Here is a 22,624-nt window from a genome sequence, read left to right as displayed (position 1 = left end):
TATGTACCAATGTATTTTCTTCATCTTTTATCTAAAATAAATGGAAAACAATAGCACTACACTTTTTTTGCAGGTTACATATCAGAAGAATGTACTGCTACCATTGGCAGAAGGAAACGATAACATGAGATTGAAGTCAGGCCCTGCTCCCGAGGAACTGTGAGGGTGGGCAAACACTTTCTACTCTGTGAAAATTCAGCCTTCATTTGTAGATGGGAGGAGGTCTGCATACCAAATTGGCATCATTATTGAGAATCTCTAACTTTACTCCAATCAGCCTTCCATGTTCATGGAGTTGGCATCCTCAGATGCATCTGACCACAGATAAAAAAAAATATTCAAAAAATTATGTCTTTACTGAACATATACAGACGTTTTCTTGTCATTATTCCCTGAAGTATATAGTATAAAAACTATTTTTCATAGCATTCACATTGTATAGGTATTATAATTAATCTAGAAAAGATTTAAACTGTATAAGAGTATGTGCATGGGTTATATGCAAATATTGTGCCTTGTGCCTTCATATATAAAGAACTTAAGCATTCATAAACTTTTGTTAAAGATCTGGAATCCTAAAAACAGTCTTCCAGAGATATCAAACACCTGATACTGTATGTGTTTTCTTAGCTGATATTGGCATAAGACAGGCACTTAAGTAAAAATAGCTTTTATGTTTATATATTTTGTCTATTAGAGTTATTAGCAATAATTAGGTTTCCTTTTTAAAATATTTTGTAGCTATGTTAACCTACACTTGAAAAAAAATAGCTGAAATATTACTGTCATTTTAAATAATGAATTAGATCCTTTGCTCTCAACACACTGTTGGGGAGGTATGATATTAGCTGAAGAGGAAAATCTTGTTAATGAACAAGAAACATGGTAATAATCATTTTCAAACATGGAAGTATTGATTTTAATTAATATTGCCTTCAGAGAGAGGACAATGACTATGGAGAATTAATTTATCTTGGAGGCTTGGTTTATTAGAAATAGAAACAATATCACCATAATTCCACACCACATATTTACCCTGGTATTTTCCTCTTAGGGTTTCTTTCCACTTGCAGTTGCTAGGTCATCACAGTTGCACTCCCTGGCCTTATAGTTTAAGCCCATACCTATTAGGCATCATCATCTTCCCTATTCTTGTTTTTCTTTTCTTTCTTTTTTTTTTTTTGGTACTGGGTATTGAACTCAGGGGTACTAAGCCACTGAGCCACATCCCCAGCCCTATTTTGTATTTTATTTAGAGACAGGGTCTCACTGAGTTGCTTAGGGCCTTGCTAAGTTTCAGAGGCTGGTTGAACTTGTGATCCTCCTGCCTCCTGAGCTACTGGGATTACAGGCGTGCATCACTGCGCCTGGCTCATCTTCCCAACTCTTTAGAAAAAAAGTTTAATGTTTTTTTGTTTTTGATTTTGTTGTTGTTGTTTAAGAAAGTAAGAAATGTGTTCAAATGAAAACTTGAATGAAAGTGAAATTGATTTGTTCGATTCTGTTTTTAAAGATATGAATCATTTATCAATATTCAAAAGTCAAAGTTTTGTTTTGTTTTTAATCCCTACCAGAACAGACAATGTCCTCTACTGGAAAAGGAAAAAAAGAACATTTGGAAAGGTCTCTGTATATCTTTGTTTATAGGCATCAGGTTTCCTTAGAAACTCATCAGTTAGGCTTTGCCGTTAGAGTTCCAATACTGGAAGAAAAAAAACAAAAACACATTTGTGTTAAATAATAGGGTTAATCTTACATCTATACTAAGCTGAAAATCAAAACTATTTTCTATCACCAACATACATTTTTATTTTATCATATTTTTCAGTCTCTCTCTATACCTAGTATTCTAAATATGGAAAGTTGAATAAAATGGCCCATATCATCTCATTTGGGGACAATGATTTTGGTACAAATTTATTCAGTACTTTAACCTTACAAAAATAATTGACAGCCTTGAGCCTCTTACACTAGCCCCCTCTACATTATGTAGTGCTCCTTTCACATTTACCTTCAATAAATCTGTGCTTTGCATTTTAAAAACTAAACTAAACTAAGCTAACAACAAACAAAATTAAAAAAATTGATATAGATAAAATATAAGCTTTCTCCTTGATTTTTTTTTTTGGGGGGGAGTTAATAGTTATGGTATTTATTCCATTTGTTTAGCAAATTTAACTCAAACTTTTAGCATAATGTTAATGATTCTAATTTAATTAGGTAATCTAAACAATTTTATTTTTTCTTTTTTAATTATTTTTTAAAAATTTATGTATGACAGCAGAATGCATTACAATTTTTATTACACATATAGAGCACAATTTTTTATATCTCTAATTATATACAAAGTATATTCACACCAATTTAGGCCTTCATACATGTACTTTGGATAATAATGTCCATCACATTCCACCACCCTATGCCCCATTCCAACCCCTCTGCCCTATCTAGAGTTTGTCTATTTTTCCCATGCTCCCCCTTCCTACCCCACTATGAATCAGACTCCTTATATCAGAGAAAACATTCAGCATTTGGTTTATTGGGATTGGCTAACTTCACTTAGCATTATCTTCTCCAACACCAGCCATTTACCTGCAAATGCCATTATTTTATTCTCTTTTATTGCTGAGTAAAATTCCATTGTGTATATATGCCACATCTTTTTTATCCATTAATCTATTGAAGGGCATCAGGTTGGTTTCACAGTTTAGCTATTGTGAATTGTGCTGCTATAAATATTGATGTGACTGTGCCCCTACAGTATGCTGTTTTTAAGTCCTTTGGTATTGACTGAGGAGTGGGATAGCTGGGTCAAATGGTGGTTCCATTCCAAGTTTTCTAAGAAATCTCCATACTGCTTTCCATATTAGCTGCACCAATTTGCAGTCCTACCATCAATATATGAGTGTACCTTTTACCACATATCCTCTCTAACACTTATTGTTGTTTGTAATTTTGATAGCTGCCGTTCCAACTGGAATGAGATGAAATCCTAGAGTAGTTTAGATTTGCATTTCTCAAATTGCTAGAGATGATGAACATTTTTTTCATATATTTGTTGATTGATTGTGTATCATCTTCTGAGAAGTGTTTGTTCAGGTCCTTGGCCCATTTATTGATTGAGTTATTTGCTTTTTTGGTGTTTAGCAGAGAAAGTAGGCCCTAATCTCCATCATGTGGGATTAGGCCCCAATTTATTTAATAAGATTTCTTTTGGTGCAAGAATTAAAATCAAGAATCAATAAATGGGATGGACTCAAACTAAAAAGTTTCTTCTCAGCCAAACAAACAATCTGTGCAGTAAATAGAGCCTACATCCTGGGAGCAAATTTTTACATATCAGGTACAGCACTATTTTCCTTGATCTTTCATGTTCATTCAAGTAGATCTGATCTTCTCAGAGAGCCCTACTGTGTTCAGAGTAACTTTTGCACTGGATTCAAAAATCTTCATTGACTTTGTATGTTCCCCCAAATAAACCTGAAACTCCTTTGTTTCATAATCAAGGCTTCGATTATCATCAAAAGAAGCTGTTTTTCCATTTTTATTTCCGACAATAAAACCTACTTTTTGGACACATTAAATTGTATTCCATTTTCCAAAGCACTTTTTACTTTCCAATAACTGAGCTTTTCTTTGGGTTATTTCTCCTAATGGGCATGGAATTCCTCCCTTTGCTCTTCCAGTTACTATCCTATCTTGACCTTGCTTGGAATGTTACCACTGCTCTTGAAGCATGTGGTGATGTTTGAAATTTTGGGAAGCACATCATTGGAGAAATTCTGAGTTATTTAGTTCTTGTGTTTCTGGTTGGCAACAAACTTACATTTTCTAAATTGCCAGCAAGATAGTTCAGAGGGAGTTTTCTCATTTTTAAAATGACACATTTCCACCTGAGAGAAGGGCTTAATAGAAGTAAGAGCCAATGGAAAAATACTGCTTTATTTTATGCAGGATTTGTCATCCTCCCATCATCTATCTCTAATATCTTGCTGGATTGGTCAGCAGGTGAAATCTTTCAAAATTTCTGCTGATTATTCCACTTTTTCTTCTGGGAAATCTAACACTGCACATGGTTCCAGCAAGTATTTACAATACTCATTCAGATCTGGAGAAAATCCTTGCTTAATCTTCCCACTCAAATCATCAGCTCTGTATTTATCAACAGGATTCCTACCAAGCATATCACTTCATTTTCATTTTAGTTTAATTCAGCAGATTGAGCTTCAAAAATAGAGTATGTTAAGGCATCTACTGAACAGTGAATTGAAGAACAGATGCCTGGAGACCCTAATGTTGGAACACAGTTGTGTTTCATAGGGTGCATATTGACTGTATCTTTCAATTCACTACTGGAATCAACTAATTTTGTCTGGTTTCATTGAATGTTCCAAAGATAGTAATTGATCGAGAAATGAGAGGATAAAATATGAAAATATAGGTGTGTGATCAGTAATACCATCATAGCCCCAAAATGTATCAATGGTGCTACAATGACAACTCTTTAATCTTCAACACCTGCAAAAATTTATCAGTACAATTGATATCTCACACTATCCTAAATGTCATACTAGGGCCAAGTACTTATATTATAACATACAATGTTATAGTCTTATAGTAAGAAGTCAAGTTAGAGAATTTGCTTGGGATTTGGTTTAGCAATATTAAATTATTATTATCTTAATAATAAATGATGATTTAGTATTTTAAATTTCCTTCATTTTATGAGTATTTTATAAACCATGTGTTTTGTAGAATAGTCATATATTTAGAAATATAAAGTCAAAATTAATTTATAAATTATGTATAGAATGAACTAGTTTCGTAATACAGTAAAAATGTATTCTAGGACCATCAATGTTCTGTTTGTACAGTACATTTATAAGTGTATTTCTTGGGGTCAAAGAAATTCACAATGTTTTGTAAACTTTCAGAAACCACTTACATTGCATGTTGATATACAAAAAAGATTGTATGTTTCAGCATTGTGTGTATTCAAAAAGGATAAAAATGACTCATAAAAATGAGTCAAGAAGCCTTTTCTTTTTTGCTTAAAATATTTATCATGTGTCAGAACCTACCTCTTTAATGTTTAACTAGAAACACAAATTTGTTTCTACAAGGCCTAACAAATTCTTATGACTCAATGATAATAAGCTTCAGTGTTATCAGCCATTTTTTAATTGTTTTTGTCAATTCATTGTAATTGTGTCTTCATGAGCACTTTTTTTTATCTTGTGTGTTCTAATAGTTACGTGAGCAGGAGTGATATATAAAACATTTAATAGGTGCAAAGGCATGAGAAATAACCAATGGCCATGTTTTCCTTGACTTGTGCCTGGGATGTCCAATCAATCAGAAGCATCATTGTCATAAAAAGCCAATGTGTTTGACTAGTTGTGTCTAGCCCTGCTCTGAAGTGGATATTCTACATTGCAATTTGGGTGATTAGAAGCACAATGACAACAAACTAAGTTCCCTAATGTCTCCCAAAGAATACAAATTCTTAATTTTGGAACCTAATTGTAAAAGGATAATTTTGTGACTTGTTGTTTATTTCTGGTTCTTTCATTAATCTTGGCTCTATTCGGGGTGGGGGGACTGTTGACTAATTTAAGGCTTTTTTGAATTATGAGTGTATTACGTATAATTTGGGAGACGCTACTTTCCATCAGCTGTGTCATACATATGATTTGGCTGTTCTGAAGAGTCTCATCAGGAAAGTTTTAGTCACAGGCTGAACACCTGTAGTTTTATTAATAGCAAACTTATACTCATCATATTCTGTGATCACTGGAGATTATCATGCCTTACATTTTTCTTACTCTTAAGATGTTAACTTTTAAATTTGATCAGACAGTAAGAAATGGTACAATAATCAGAAATTCAACAGTTACAAACAGAAGCATTCACGTGTCTCATTACAATCTTCTCTTCTAACTTGTGACAATTTCTCTTGTGCTGATTTAAATTTTATTTTGTATCATCATGTAGGATGTAATCATTGAAGTATTTTAATGACATTAATAGGACTGCAGGAGACAATTGTGAGGAACTAAACATTTGACAATAATCTAGTAATCCAACCAGACAATTATTTGTTTGGATGAAAATATTAGACATTGCAAATGAGTCTTATCTGATCATTTGGTTGCACTTGCTCTTTTAAGTAGGCTTGGGAAAAGTAATGAAGCATTTCAGGCAGTGGTTCTCAAACCCACCTTCAAAAAACTAGAGGAATTTGAGGAACTTTGAAAAAATTTTGATATCCAAGCCATGCCTCAAAACAAAAAACTTATTCAGGATTTTTTGAGACATAAATTTAGAGTAACAGTATATCCCTACTATGAATTAAATTGCATTTGTTCAAATTATAACATGATTAGAAACATTAAGGCAGTGTTCTCAAACTTTCCTACACATTAGAGTCAAAAGAGGAATCTTTAGAAGCTACTAGTACCTGAGTCTCCTCTCAGGTACTCTGATTTAATTAGAAGATGTATGACAGGAATGTTGTTTTTGTTAAACCTTCCTAGATGATACCAATGTAAAACAAACTCTGAAAAATACTATTAAGGTGCCTCTTCTTTATCAATATGCATTGTTATTTTATAATAATTGCATATAAAAATAAAAAGTCTAAACAATAGCCATAGAGATCTCTAAAAAAAACAGAAAAAGGAAATGTTTAGAATGATATATTTCAGATCTATCAAATTTGAGTATTGCTTCAGGTATGGTGCACAAAGCACTTGCTCTTTCAGAAATCTATTTTGTCCACATAGATGGGGTTGTTTTTTAAAAAATATTATTTTAGCACATTTGTAATATAAATTATGTAGAAAATTGGAAATATTGAGAGCTGCCAATGTTAAAAACAGACACAGTGCCTAATTTTTATTGCCAGTTGTTCTGGATTATTATTTTCACTTTCTTGATTTGAAACTTTAAAAGTAGATTCATGTTTGCTAATGCCAGTGGGTGTTCCTTTTCAAAAAATGTTTTGGCTTATTTTTTTAAAAGCCCTATCAACTCCAATGTCATTCAGTAATGGGAAAAAAAACAGAATTTTTTCAATTGTTCTCTGTTGGCAATTTGGACATGTGGATAAGCATTAAAGCTTGCCATGCATTTTTTTAGTTGTTTTTGAAGCCCTCATATTTTCAGAGGTTACATTTTATTTTATTTTGTTTTGGTAAAGCAATATTGAGCATGCAAAAGAAAGGAGTGATTTGCCTGAACTCTACTACTCTTGGTCAAAATAGATTTACGTTCTTGACATAAAATCTGATCCTCCCAGTGAATAAGCAGGGTGAAAGAAATCAATAAATTTGCAATCACTGGATGATCATTGAAGATTTAGAATGTATAATTATTTGAGCAGCAAAGAGGAACTGCAATGTTTTTTGGCAATGAGCAAGCTGAGAATACATAGCAACAAAATGTGAGAATGTCAGCAGCATCACAGGTATGTAAGAGGGCCGGGATCTTTAAAACCATTAATACTTTCAAAATAATAATAATTCCTTTTAATTTTTGGTAAGACTATCAGTGTCATTTCCAAAGTCTTAAGAGACTTTCAAGATCCATTTTCAGTATGGTCTCAAAATTTGGTTGACTTATACATTTGGAAGACATGGAAAGATGGCAGCCTTAAGTAGAGGAGGATACCCTGTCACTTATTATTCCTGGTGACTTAGCTAATCATGGCTAGTTGTTGAAAGTTGAAGGAGAACTTGCATATAGCTGAGAACTTTTAAGTAGAAGTGCCATAGTTGAAGGTCTTGGTGGATAAAGCCTGGAAAAATCCTGATAGTTAAGAAAAAGTCAGTTAGTGCTAGGGGAATCTGAAGCAAAGTTTACAGATGGAGCTATCATATTGAGGTTGGGTAAGGAAAAAAGAGTGAGTTATTCTGTGTAAAGGTTTACTGGGCACATGGATGGGGTGATACTCTTTAACTTTGTGAAAACTATCCCTAAGCAGAAATAGAAGCACTGGTGGGAAATTAAAATACCCACCTGAGAATAACAGACACGTCTTGCAACTTGAGAATAGTGTGGTCTCAATACAGCTTCTTAAATTTCTTCCCAATTTCTCCCATTTCTCAGTCCACCTCTAAATGAAAGGTACAACAGCTGAACATCTGTATTGAGAAGTTCCACACAAATTAACCTGAGCTGGTAGAGACATCTAAGTTCTGTGCAAGCCATTCTTAGTTCATATTAACTCCTGTGAAATATTTTGTTGAATAAAGTAGAATAAACACTACAGACGGTCCCCAACTTAACAATAATTTGACTTTGTATTTCTCAACTTAAAATGGTGCAAAGCAATACATATTCAGTAGAAACTGTGTTTTAAATTCTGAATTGTTATCCTTTCTTGGGTTAGTGATATTGTGATGCTGGACAGCAGCAATGATCCACAGTTCCCAGACAGCTATTTGATCCCAAGGATAAACAACCAATGCTCTATAGTGTACTGTATTGCTAAGCTATGATGTCAAGTAGGTTAGGAGAATTTAATACATTTTCAACTTAAAATTCTTTCAAATTGTGATAGGTTTATCAGGGCATAACTCCCTTTTCAGTTGAAGCACATTTATACATATTCTTTCTTTTTTGCAAACTTAACTGTGAACTTATGTTTCTATTACAAAGAGTGTTGCTATTATCATACTCACAGTTCTCCTCACAGAATGTCTTTAAGGCAAATGCCTAAGAATAAAATAAGTAGACTGTATATTATGCCTACCTTCATCTGTACTAGATATTTCTAAATTGCTTTTCAAGTGGTTGTACTAATTTGAACTTCAATTAGCAGTTTATTATAGTTTAAATTGTTTCATATCACTTCAAACATTTTATTGCCAGACTTTTGAATGTTTGCTGTTATGTGGTTGTGGTTTTTGTTTTAATTTCTGTGATTACTAGAGAAAAATGAGCTTTTATAAATTTGTGCATCACAAGTTTGATTGTCTCTTATGTGATTTTTTTGTCTCTTTATTTTCCTAAAAGACTTGTTTCTTCCTGACAACATTTTTGTATATTTTATCTAAAACAAGGTTAAAATCATATAGATTTCCTATAACTATCTCTTCTTATTCCCTTTTGATGTCCACTTTACTGAATTCTTTAATAAGAAAACTCTATATTTCACTTTATGTTTGAGTGAATTGTCACCTACATGTATTATTCTGTTCCAGCCTCTTTTGAAAGTAAGTTAACCATGAGTTTAACTTTTGTCTAATGACATATAAGCAAATATGCTGAATGAAAATTATAGATCTCTCTCTTAGCTTCTAGTTAATATGGAAATAGAGAAGCAGTATCAAAAATAAAACAAAACAGAACCTAAAACTGAATTCATAAAATAACAAAGTAATTGTTTTCTGTTTTGAGACATTTAGACATCAGACAAAAGAATTATGACCTCAAAGAGAATAGAAATAAAAAAGTATAAGAGGTAAGCAAAATAATTTTCCTAGGTTTTTATCTGGGAGCACATTTTAGACTTTGGTGTAGGGGAGGAAAATTCAGACAAAAATCAGCTATCTCACTGAACTGAAAAAAATGGAGGTTGGTGGACCCCTGGAATTTATATGAAATAGTTCTAAAAAGAAATGATATATGAAGAAAAAAATTCTAGAACTATTGCATGGGTGTTCCTCAAATCATCAATTGAATATTAAACTTCGCATGCAAGGGTAATACATTAATAGGAAAAGAACGATTATTGGGAACACTAACTAGAACAACTTCAAAACAAAATGTTCAGCAATAAAATGTCACAAACTACAGATACACACAAAATACTAATAAGCCTCAGAAACGTTAAGTGAAAAAGAAACAAACACAAAAGAATACATGCAATATGATCTTATTTATATGGAATTCTGGAATGGACAGTAGTAATCAATAGTATTGATAAATCAGATTGGTATTTACTTAGAAGTGAGGGATGAAGTTATTGACTAGGAGGAGGCATAAGACACTTTTTGGAATGAGGAAAATTCTCTAAAATTGAGTGTGGTTGTGATTACATAAATATATACATATGTCAACATTTATTGACTTGAAAATAATAAGTGCATTTTACTATATGGAATTTATACTAATATAAGTAACTTTAAAAACAAGAAAAGTATAATTTATGTCTCCTTCTTTTTCCATTTTACTTGGAATTAGAATGTGATAACTGGAACTTTTAATTCTAGCTATAAGGACAAAATCTATTTCCTAAGGATTGCTGAAAATGGGCATGTGGACTCTTAGTTCCCGACAGTGATGTGGATTCCCCAAGAAATACTGCATTCTTCATTTCTAAACTTTTATTTGTGAGAAAATGAATTTATACTTTAAACAAGCTCCTATGTTCAATGTTTTGCTTCTTGAAGCTGAATGCAACAGTGATTGATATATATCACTTCAAGGCAGAAAGAGTTTATTATTTAAGGAAATTAAATATGTGTTGTAATTTATTACCTAGAATATTAGAATTTAAAAGAACAAAATTTATAGATTTTAATTAAGATAAATAGTGCAATCCAAGTAATATGCACCCAGAGTAGTCTAAAGTAAAGACTAAAGAAAGATATTTTTCAACATACAAGTGTTCAGAGTAATCTCTATAAGGAGATTATTAATTAAAATAGAACAAATTTTCAAGATACGGGAAGAAAAATATCATTATAAATAATGGTGAAAATATATTTTGTGTTAATAATATATGAATATGCATGAATATTTAATGATAATACCATTGGGCATTGGGAAAATGTGTTAAATGAATATTATATACATATATAAGAGAAGAAATAAAAGCTTAGATCAAAAGTTACACTTTTATTATTAACTTCATTTGGAAAATTTAAAAAATGATATGAAGTTTTCATCTGAATAGTGAAGAGAAACTAGATAAACAAAGCATAATTCATGGGTAATTGTTTAAATTTAATGTTAATAGTAGGGAAATATAGGCCTAATATTCCTTCAAAGTTAGAATGATAACAATCGACAAATGGAGATACATGATAGAACTTCCAAATCAATGTGGATGTGAGTGATGAAAAGAAGTTTTTCAATTGATCAAAGTAAAGTATAAAACAAGAAGTTTATAATATAATAAACGAAGTTAAATGAAATAATTATAAGGAATATGAGTGAGTTAATTTTCTTAATAAACTACAAGCACAGTTAATTCTTGAGCAGCATAGATTTGAATTGTGCAAGTCCATTCATATGCAGGTGTTTTTTTTTGGGGGGGGGTGGGGTGATAATTTGAAAAAACTCAGACTCTTATATTCTAGATATATCTAAAATTTTAAGAAAAATTTAGATATGCTATAAATTCATAATATACATATAATCATCTACTTTATTATATTCTACCATAAAATATCCACCAATGTATCATGAAAAGCTAAAATTTATCAAAAATTTGGCACATACTTTCGGAATATTCAAGGTATCATTTACAGTCCAGAGAAATGTAAACAACATAAAGATGCAGTATTGTCACTACATAAAATTAAGTGTATCACATACTGTACTACTGAAATAATTTCAGAGATACCTCCTGTTGCTACTGTGGAAACTCAAGTGTTGAAAGTAGCCAATTAAAATGTATGAAGAATTGAAATATTGTGCTCCATTTGTAGACAATTAATTGAAATGCACTCTGCTGTCATGTATAACTAAGTAGAACAAATAAAAAAATAACAATAATTAAAAAATGAAAAAGCCTAGTGAAGGTCAGGGGAGAGGAGGTGATCCCCGGAGACAAAAAGAAAGCCTGCTTATAAGCTCTGCATAGAACAGCCTCCAGAGGTTTGGATGTTGCTCCACCCAACTATCCAAGGAAGGAGGTGCTTTTAATTCTAAGAGCAGAATAAGTTCTGGAACTTGCAGTGGAACCTAGACATAGAAAGAGGGGTGGTCTGTGCAGGCAGAGAGCCATTTTGTCATTAAAATTTTGAGTTCAGATTGTGTGTCTTCTAATATTTTTCCCAAATCTATCTCAAACTCTCAAACACTAAAAAATGCATATATGCATAGGAATACACTTCCCCAAGCAACCATAAAAATAAATTAATTGATTAATTAAATAAGATGTATGGGACACTAATCATCTCTGTGAGAAGTTTTTTTTTTTTTCCCCAATAAATTACAGACCACAGCACAAAGTGGTCTTTCTTGGTTCTAATGTGTTATTTAACATATGTAATACACATAACATATATGTGTGAATCAAATTTACATCATCAGTGAGGCTATTGATTGACCCCAGGCTGTTAATAAGTTTCTGGGGAGTCAAGAGTTACACACAGATTTTCCACTGCACTGAGATTGGCACCCCCAAGCCCTCCATTGTTCAAGGGTCAGTTTTGATTTAAAATAGTCTAAGGTTGTCAAAAAAAAAAGTGGCTAAGTTCTGATCTTCAGTGTTGAGACATACACAGGTAGAAAGAGATGTCACTCAATTTCTCAGCTAATCCCCATAAATTAAATTAACGTCATCCTAAGACATCTAGTTTCTAAAGGCTTATTTCCACTCTTATCTCTCTTCCCATACTAATAGCACATTACGTCTATTATAATATTCCTCTACTGTGGGTGTGACAAGTATGAATTTAGATTGTGACCTCCTGAATGACAGTCTTATACATATTAATAGTTCAAGCAATGTAGGATCTTGAGGACAGTACACAAAGTGAAATGATCCAGACACAGTGGGACACATACTGTATGAGTTCACAGTCCTCAACACAGAGGGTTCTCAATTTCATAGAGACAGAAAGTATAATGATGGCCAAATTGTAGAAGGAGAAGTGGGAATTAATGCTTCATGGGTGAAGAATGTCTGTTTATGGTGATGGAAAAGCTCTCCAGATGGATAATACAGCTCATGCCCCACATGATGACGTTATGGCCAACGATGGAACAATGCACCACATACATGAATTTCTCCCACAGTATGACAACACAGTGAGATTATAGCCATCTCAGTTGGTGTAAGAGCACTCTAGGATGTTTATACAATGATGAATCACCCTATAACACATTTTTAGGAATATATCTCCATTATTAAGTGAGACATGCACGCAATTGACACCACTCACCCTCTACACACCACGATGGTTAACATGGCAAGTTTTCTACACATTTAACCACATTCTGTAGACAGAAAGATAAAACATGGATTGAATGCCCAGCTGGAAAGCAAAAGGCTGAGTTAGGATGTTTGGAAGCAGCTTCCCAGTTCCACTGGGTGCTGGGTCACATCCCATGCACTTCCCATCTTTTCAGTAAATACTATTCTCTGTCTTCAATGGGAAAATCTCCCATTTGTTTCCTTTTCTACATGTGAGACTTTCCATAGGGTGCATGGGTGATAATGAAATATGCAGGTCAAGAGCAATGTCTGTGCTCCCAAATATGCTATGTAACTGAGAGAGATTGATTGGAACTGAGAGGCTAACCTGAGGTGATCCATAGACTCCCAGAAAGTGTAGACACTCTGGGAAAACCATGAGCATGGGTACAATTTCCTATGATTTTATGACCTCAAAAGGAATCCTTGTGTCAAACATGCCTAAGTGCAGAGTGTGTGTCCCCTTAACAGATTTCTGAAAACAGTGAAGACCAGTGGCACTTAGCAGATTAGATTTGCTAAACTGAGTGTTTCCTTTTAGGGTTTTCAAGTGATAATTCAGTGTACGTGGGTTCTTTTGTACATACTGAGCTCCTTCTTGGGAGGTCATGTCATTTCTGCCCTCCCCCTTCTTCCTTGCCATACTCCTTAATCTCCCACTGCACTGAACTCTGAAATGGAAATGCCCAGAGGTTGGGTATCTAACATGTGTTGTGTTGAGAATGGAGAGAAGAACCCATGTCTAGACAGAAGTGAAAAAGGGGTCAGAGACAAAGTGGACAGAGTTTGGATTAGTAGCAGCAGAGACTATCTCCTCTAGAATTCTAGGACAGGTGCACATTCCAGTCTGACAATTGCAGGTGTTTTCCTTCACACTGGTTGCCAGGTTGGAATAAGCGATGACATCAGAGGCTTCCAACCTTCCTGACTGGAAGGGACAGACTCTGTTGACCACTGGCAGTGCAGTGGGCAACAGTTTGTCCTCAGTACTGTTCTTCACCTGGTTTCTCCCGTTTGGAGAAGAGCGAACAGACTCCTATTCAACCAAATTCTGGAGAAAGATTTATCTTTCTCTCTAAGAACCTAGGTTTTGTAGAAGGAAGACAGAGTATTGGAGAACTTATGGAGGATCAACAAATCTCCCAGTCTGGGCAATCGCCTTCCCTGGCAAGCACCTCAGAATCCCACCTGGAGGTGGTGGTAGATGATGAGGTGGCAGGTCCATCAGGTGAGGGAGCTAGAGTTGAGAACTGATTTGACATGATGACTGGTAAGGAGGAAGGGATAGAGCAGCCAGAAAGGTGGGAAGCCCACTTTTGAAGTTCAGAATAGGCCACGGGACAAGGAAGTCCACATGGATGGAAAATCTGCAGAGAAAGGAATTGGGCTAGAAGATGAGATCTAAGTTCAGGAAATGGGTACAGGGGATGTAAAAAGGGTCACTCCACCCATGAGAGAAAGTGTCCATAATGAGAAAGAGTTTTGAGGAACAGGGAGATGGGACAATGGTAAGGAGAAGACAGCTACCAGCCAAGCTAAGAAGGCAACAGTTGAAGGTCTGGGGTGTGGGAGGTGAACTGGTATCAGAGGATGAAAGGATGAGTTCCAAATACAGGAGCCTGACTCTGCTTCCTTTACTCAGGTCTGTGGGTAAAACCCTGCCTCCCATGTCGGTCCTCGAGGAAGAGAGAGTGGACCTCAGAATCTGAGGGAGACTCGGATGATGATCCCCCGGGGATTTTTGATTCAGTACCTTGGGTAGAATCTGGCCTCCTGCCTGAGACCACTGGCCTAAAGAGAAAGAGAGAGTCCTCCACTGAATCTGAGGATGAGCTGGAGGAACTGGAAAGTGAGCTAAATCACCCCTGGGATGTCGTGTCACTGTGTGGCCTCAAAATGAAACTCAAAAAACGGCGCATGAACTCGGTGCAACCAGAACACCATGAGGTTTTCAAGAGGCTTCTAGGTAGGGAGACACCCAGGTAGCGCCCTCCAATCCTGCTCTTTACACAAACAAGGAACTTACAGCCACTGCACTTTTCCAAAGAGCCCTGCTATCCCTGAGATCCCCATTCCTGGAGGACTCAGGACCCATGTACCCTGTGAAACTCTTAGATGATGGATGATTACATTACACCTGAAAAATGACCCTGCTTGGGATCACAGAGCTTGATTCCAATTAACCTCACTGATTGCAGACACTGTGGTTCTAATAGATTTCATCCTCCCTGAGCGGTGCCTATCAAACTAGAAAATAACATAGTAACTCTAATTCTGAGGTGGTGCATTCTTGGGGGATGATGGGCCCTCGCGGTTTACTCCAAGTTCTTAGTCATACAGACGTCTATCTCTTACCCCAACCCTCACTCAGTTGTTTCCCTGGGGGGGTTTCAGGGCAAAGCAGCTTTCCCAGGAATGTTCCTGTCCTTTTCCTATCCAACTGGGATATCGGGCTCTTTTGGGCTCTATTGCACTCCAATCCCACACCTTCTTCAGTGGAGGTCCTATTCTTCTCTCTGTTGTCTATCACCCATGAAGCCCCTTCTGGTTCCCAACTAACACCAGTGTTCTGTTCACAGAAGATCCTGTTGTCAAAAGATTCCTGGCCTGGGACAAGAATCTGAGAGTGTCTGACAAGGTGAGGTTGTTCTCTACTGGGCAGTGATCCTGCTCCAGCACAGCCTGGATGAGGAGGGATTTCTAGCCCACGGTCCTTCTGTCTCCATGTAGAACCAACAAGATGTGCCAAGTCCTGACCCTTTGTGACTTGTCAACATCTCTCTTCAGGGCCTAGCAGTTCCATGCAGTGAGGACAGGTGGACCTTGCTTCTGCTTGGGGTGTTGCATTCCTATCCTCCTCTCTCGGCTATTGTTACCTGAGATTTTGGGCGCCTCTCCTCTTTTATTTTTTTAAATATGTTTTAGTTGTAGATATACAGAATACCTTTATTTTTTATCTTTATGTGGTGCTGAGGATCGAATCCGATGCCTCACATGTGCTAGGCAAGCTCTCTACCACTGAGCCAAAACCCCAGTGCTCAACAGCCTTTTTTCTGTGATGCTAGGGATTGAACCCAGGGCCTTGTGCATGCGAGGCTAGCAAGCACTCTACAGAGTGAGCTATATCCCTATTGCTGGGGCTCCTCTCCTCTTTGCACTTCTTGGGACCCCCTGTTCTCCAGCTTACCCAAGACCCTCCTCACCCAGCTGACCTACATGCCTTTCCTCAAAAGGTCCCCTCAGAGCTGATCCTACAGAACACACTAAGTCTCTTCTTCCCCCAACTGCTCTGACTGTCTCAGGTCCTTCCCCAAACCAGCAGGTCTCCTTACGTGGTGAACTTCTCTCAGGGGCACTCTTCACCCCAGACTCCCATTCCTCTGTCCCCTCTTTCCTCCTCTTCCAGGATGTGACCTCTCTCTGTGTTTTTCTTCTCTCTCCATCAGTACCTCCTGTCTATGGTCATAGCTTATTTCAGCCGGGCTGGCCTCTTCCCCTGGCAGTACCAACGAATCCACTTCTTTCTGGCCCTGTGAGTATTGGGTCTCCTTCATCAATCAGGACTCACTACCTGGGAGGGTAGGAGGGGAGCAGAGGGGCACTAACCTTTCTTTTACTTTTAGCCTCTTTGTCCTGTTTGCTCCGTGTACACGAGATCACAGCACTGTAGTATAGTTTGTTTTTCTTTTCCACACTTCCCTAGTCAAAGCAACACACAAGCTCCCTAAAGGCCAGTTGTTAAAGAGTCAAGAAAACCAAGGAAACCTAAAGCCCACCTGAGAGGAGTGGAGGAGAGCATGGGCACCTCCTGTCACTGGCAGAGAGACTGGAGGTGCAGCCACATCTGACTGCTCTTCCTTCTTTATCTACACCAACATTGCTCTGTTTTCTGCCTCTGGATTTCCAAGACAGATGCCCAATTCCCAGCCTGGCACAGGTCCAGTGTAGGGTGGTCCCCTCTGGTTCTTCATACAGGAGTCTTCTCACATTTGTGGCTTTCTACACACACCCTAAAAATTCTTCCAAGATGGGTCCAACCACCCCTTAGGACTGCCCCACAACTGTGTTGCTCAATGCTTTCTAGAAAAGAGCTGGAGTTCTTCAGAAGGTGTGTGTCTGGCAGAGTCCTCTGGACCAAGGCATGGTCCTCTATAACACTTAATAGGGCTGGTGCAGTCCTGTCTGAAGATGGTCCTCTGGGAGTCCGTTTTGGGAAGCTGACTCCAAGGGGAGGTCCTTCTTGGTTGTGCCTCTAAAGAGCAACCTGGTTTCTTTCCCCAGCTACCTGGCCAATGACATGGAGGAGGACAACCAGGCTCCTAAACAAGAAATCTTTCGTTTCCTCTATGGGAAGAGCTACGCCCAGCGTCCCCTGTTCCACAAACTGCGATATCAGTTCATCTGCTCCATGGACTGGAACACTCGGGTTTCCAAGGAGGAGTGTGAGGAGGTGGGTGGTGCTGTGTGTGCTTGTGGGGGGAGAGGGATGGGCTGACTGGAGCGACACAGGAAGGTGGGTGGCTGCAGGTGGGCTCTGGGGAGGAGAAAGCTCAGGAGGGAGGGAAGGACTTCCTGGGCAGTCCTCAGTTTTGCATTTAACCATGCTACTAAGTATTCTTGATGGATCCAAGCAGAAATATTACTAATGTTCAGCCACTATTCTACTCAAATCAGGGACAATGATAAAGCTTGTCTCTTGATAAAATCAACTTTTCAAATTTGATGGGAAGGGACACAAAAAGGATTCTATCTGTCAAAGCATCTTTACAAATGCTTAATTTATTTATCTGATATAGGAAAATATACTCGATTTTTATTGAAAAGAAATCTGAAAAAATGTGTCCCACATTTTATATAACATGATCCTGATAAGTGTTGTCCATGTGAGTAATAGCTGAAATAATGTTGTGATATCCGTATATAGCTACTTCATTTGTCACCAGGCTAAATAAATCTAATAATTACACCTTGCTATGTCACCTCCTTTGTAGCTGACAGAACTTAGTTAATAGAATCAAGCCTCTCAACATTGTAGTTTTAGATATTTGTACACTGTTGAATCACGGTGACTAGAAAGTCCAAATCAAAGTGAAGTGATTTTAAGGAATGGGAAAATAAATTAACCATAACTTCAAACCCCTCAATATCCTGTAAAGTCATCAGCTTTGGTGGGGGCTCTTTTCCTTTCCAGATTCAAGCTTATGATCCGGAGCTCTGGGTGTGGGGCCGGGATCGCACCCTCATTGCCTAGAAGTCCTGGAACTATGTTGGCCTGAGGGGAGGGACAAAATTCTGTATCCCTGGCTTGATGACAGACAGAGTCAGTGATTTTCTATTCAGGATGCTCGAGGACCTACCTTCTTGATCCAGTCCTGTCCACCTCCACCCACAGCCACCCTCTGCAGATGGTGAAACAGCCTGAATCTCCAAGTCAGCTTCATGGTCTCAAACTCCAACCACACAGATGACCCCCTAGAGGTGTGCTGGGGGCTCTGACGTTGCTCAGCTAGACCTGAGAGAGAACAGTTTATCACTCAGGATGTGCTAGAAATCCTAAACCCACAGCAATTGGGCCTACATGTCAGCTTTGATGAATGGTTCATCTTGGTCTAAAGTGAATATCCTTTAGCCATGAATATCTCTCTCCCCCTGTAAATTCTCTTTTTACCTCTCCTTTTAATTCATCTTGGGTCACATATCCCTTAAGGATACCAAGCATGAAGATGATTTATTTATATGATTGTCACAGTTTTAGTACATGTGATAAATGTTATTTATTTTGAACACTGTTTATTTTAAATAGTTCTGAGATAGATATTGTTTGGAAATTTGTTTTTCCTTATTAGTTTTGTAATGAGTGTTATAACATGTTTGTGTTCATATATATATATATTTCTCCGAGGTTTTTATTCTTTTTATCTATTTTATCATATTACTTTTATACCTCAGTGGTATTAACCCATAATCTAATAAATATAAAATTTTCATGTGATGTTCTATCATCATTATGGTGAATATCAAGCTGCTGTTATTTAACTTTTCTTTAAATGTTTTTCTGTAGTGTATATTGTAAGAGAGCACATGTGTTATATGCTTGTGAAGAGTACAGCACAGTGCATTTGTGAGGAAACTGAATAAAGTTGAAAATCTTCTTACTGTAATGATGCATATGATCTTGTCATTCTGGATTATTTTTTTGTTGTCAAACAATACAGGGTTGTGGTTAATTGACCAAATTTCTTACCTGTGGGAGAAAAACACCTCATTTTTTAGGTAGCGAAATAACAGAGAAGGTTGCAGAACTTAAAGTAGAGACTGGAAGAGGAAACACAGGAAGTCACTGAGAGAGACAACACAGGAAGAGTGAAAGAAAATTTAAAGGAAGCTGTACAATAATCTTAAATCCAAAATCGAGGAGAGCATATAACAGGAGATGGCTTCCTGGTAATGTCCAAGGTTAGGAACACAGGGGGAATAGTAGTCTTTGCTACTTGAGTCAAAATGGGAGTCTTCTCCACAACCTGTGTTTCTAATTTTACATGACAGAAGAAAATCCAAAGAGTCTTCTTGAAATAGAAACTTGTGAAGGGAAATGAAGGTACTAGAGCAGGTTGGAAGAAGAATGAGATGATAGGAAGACCTCGAGCTGGTAAATAGAAGGCACAGAGAGGAAAGAGCTAAGAGTTTGGGCAATGAATGACTGTAGACAAGTACCTTGAGAGATGAGAGCATCAGAGAATATGGGAACAGCTGGAAAGAAGCAGGTAAAGCAAAGTATCAGCCAGAAGAAAAACAAAGCTAAAGAGAGGTGGCAACAGAGCCATCGATGAGATGTGATGTGGGGTTGGAGAGGCAAGTGGAGACGATGTGAAGGGATTGGAAGGGACCAATATTGAATAAGCTTAAGATTGGTTGAATGTGTTAAAAGAGGGATGGTGGTTGGGTGAATGGAGTAACTTCAGAGGTAAAAGTACCAAAAAGGAAGAAGTCATTAAAGACAGCACTGTGTAAAGCAAATCTGATGCTGATCAACCACATGAAGGTCATGTGCTACCAGTTGAGGCCACAGGCCGCCCCTACACCATCTTCTTTTTAGACATCAGCCATAAGCTCCGGGTTTCCCAGGCCACTCGCACTTCTCACCAATGGCTGCAAATTCGGGGATTCCCATGATCCTATTGTATAATTTTCTATTAACATCTCACTGAGGTTAGGAGAGCACGAATCCTATAATTACTGATTTGTCATGTAAAAAAGGACACAAATTGGGACCAGCTAAGAGAATTTCTGAGACTCAATTTTTAAAATTTCCTATGCCCTTTTTTATTAGCCACAGAATGCTTAGCTCACTGTGAACCACTGCAATCAAAGAGGGGAAGATTCCAATATTTCCAGAGATATTTTCTAAGAAATGATTGCATAAATCTGTAATATGTTGGAAGAATTATCAAAAAGATTAGACAGAAGGGCTAGTGGTATAGTTCACTGATAGATTTTGGTTACCATGTGCAAGGCCCTGGATTCAATCCCCAGCACCAAAACAAAATAAAGGGGGTGGCACAGAATCAGTATAACTATAACTCATTAATAAAGAGATAAATAAACTTGTTTATCCTTTTACAGAATTAGTTCTCCAAAACTGATGGCCAATGAGCACATGAAAGGTCAACACCTTTTAGTCAACTGGTCATCAAAAAATGCAAATCAAAACTACTAGATACCATTTCCTGATCACTAGGATGTCTATAATCAGGAAGTCTAATAATGTGTTGGTTAGGATGAGAAATTAGAACCCTTTACACTGTTGATGGGAGAGTAAAAGGTGCAGCTGCTCAGAAGTCTGACAGTTCCTCAAAAGGTTAAATGTAGAGCGGCTGGGGTTGTGGTTCAGTGGTAGAGCACTTGCCTAGCATGTGTCAGACACTGATTTAGATTCTCAGCACCCTATAAAAATAAAAAAAGGTCCACTGACAACTAAAAAATATTTTTTGAAAAAAGGTTAAATGTAGAGTTACCACATGACCCAGCAAGTCCACTCCCAGATATATACCTGAGAGAAAGAAAAACACACTTCTGTACAAACACTTGTGTGCAAATATTCATAGCAGCATTATTGGTAATATTTAAAAAGAGAAATACTCAAATATTCACCAACTGATGAGTAAAATGGGGTCCCTTCAATGTCAATTTAATCAGCCATAAGAAGGAATAAAGGTCTAAGCATGAATAACATGGGTGAACCATGAAAACATTATGCTAAGAAGCCAGACTAAAAGATAACACAGTGGATAATTCCACTTCTCTGATGTCCAGAATAGGCAAATCTATGGAGACAGAATGCAGATGAGTAGGTGCCTAGGGCTTGGTGAACTGTGGGGGGAAATGCTAATTGGTACTGACAGGATTTCTTTTGGAGGTGATGAAATGTTTGGAAGTTGATTGTGGTGATAGTTACACAACTCTGACATGTACTAAAAACCCTGAGTTGTATACTTTAAATGGGTGGATCACAGGGTATGCAAATTACATCTCAATAAACTATGAAAATAAAATGAATTAGGTGTCAAATAGAAAAGGCTATTCTTTACCTTTCATGGTGACACACGTGATGGTTGACACAATAGCTATAACAACGGCCAGGAGGACCCTGAGGAAGATCAAGTAACTGCTGAGCAGGATTCCACAAGCACATCAAATCTCCTTTGCTGCATGACATGCGAAGTCAAAATGCCAATCCACCTGTCCAGAAATAGGGAGGGTCAGAAATGGAATCGAAAGAGCTGCTTTGTAACACATGATACAAAGAAGTAAAGGGAGGTAATATTTTCCAAAACAAGGTAACCCTGACTATGGAATATAATTTTCATTAATATAAAGACACACTAAGTCTGCTATTTGAGGAGGCATCCTGGGAGCCTTCTGGAGATTTGCGGCTTCTGCATTTCTGTCCACCCTACAAAAATAAGGCTCCCAAGGTAAGCTAATTCATTTTTTGGTTCCTGGGATTGAACCCAGGGGTATTAACCACTGAGCTACATCCCCAGCCCTTTCGAGATGGTCTGGCTAAGTTGTCCAGGCTGGCCTAGAATTGTTACAGTCCTCCCTTGGTCTCTCCTGAGTCGCTGGAGATTACAGGCTTGAGCCACCAGGCCCAGCGTGGCCTAAGCTAATTCTTCAGATCAAAGTAAGACTAGCATATTGAATAAGAGGGTCTGGACTGGGGTACAGAGAAAATCCTGCCTCTGCCCCACTATCCAAAGAGGACAGGCTGGGGTGAAAAGGGAATCTGGTTTTCCCTAGAGACATTATTACTAGGTACCCAGCTGTGACCCCTAACTCTAGCCTATTTTCCATATGCCTAATTTCTAGTGGCCAATGGTCTTGACATTAATGTTCCAATTTGGGAAATTTCCAATCCAAATCCTTCAGCTACAAAGGGAATTCAGGGTTTTTACACACTTTAGATATTCT

At 37.2% G+C, this 22,624-nt stretch overlaps 1 pseudogene; it reads right to left on the bottom strand.

Annotated features, from left to right (window-relative positions):
• The window catches only part of LOC139702967 (guanine nucleotide-binding protein subunit alpha-12-like), a 75,699-nt pseudogene that overhangs the window by 50,708 nt on the left and 2,367 nt on the right, over window positions 1-22,624 (bottom strand).

The sequence above is a fragment of the Marmota flaviventris genome, chromosome 19 (assembly GCF_047511675.1).
Source record: "Marmota flaviventris isolate mMarFla1 chromosome 19, mMarFla1.hap1, whole genome shotgun sequence".
In the NCBI taxonomy this organism is placed as follows: Eukaryota; Metazoa; Chordata; class Mammalia; order Rodentia; family Sciuridae; genus Marmota; species Marmota flaviventris.
Note: the sequence above shows the minus strand (reverse complement) of the source record. Positions and strands in the feature narration are given on the sequence as shown.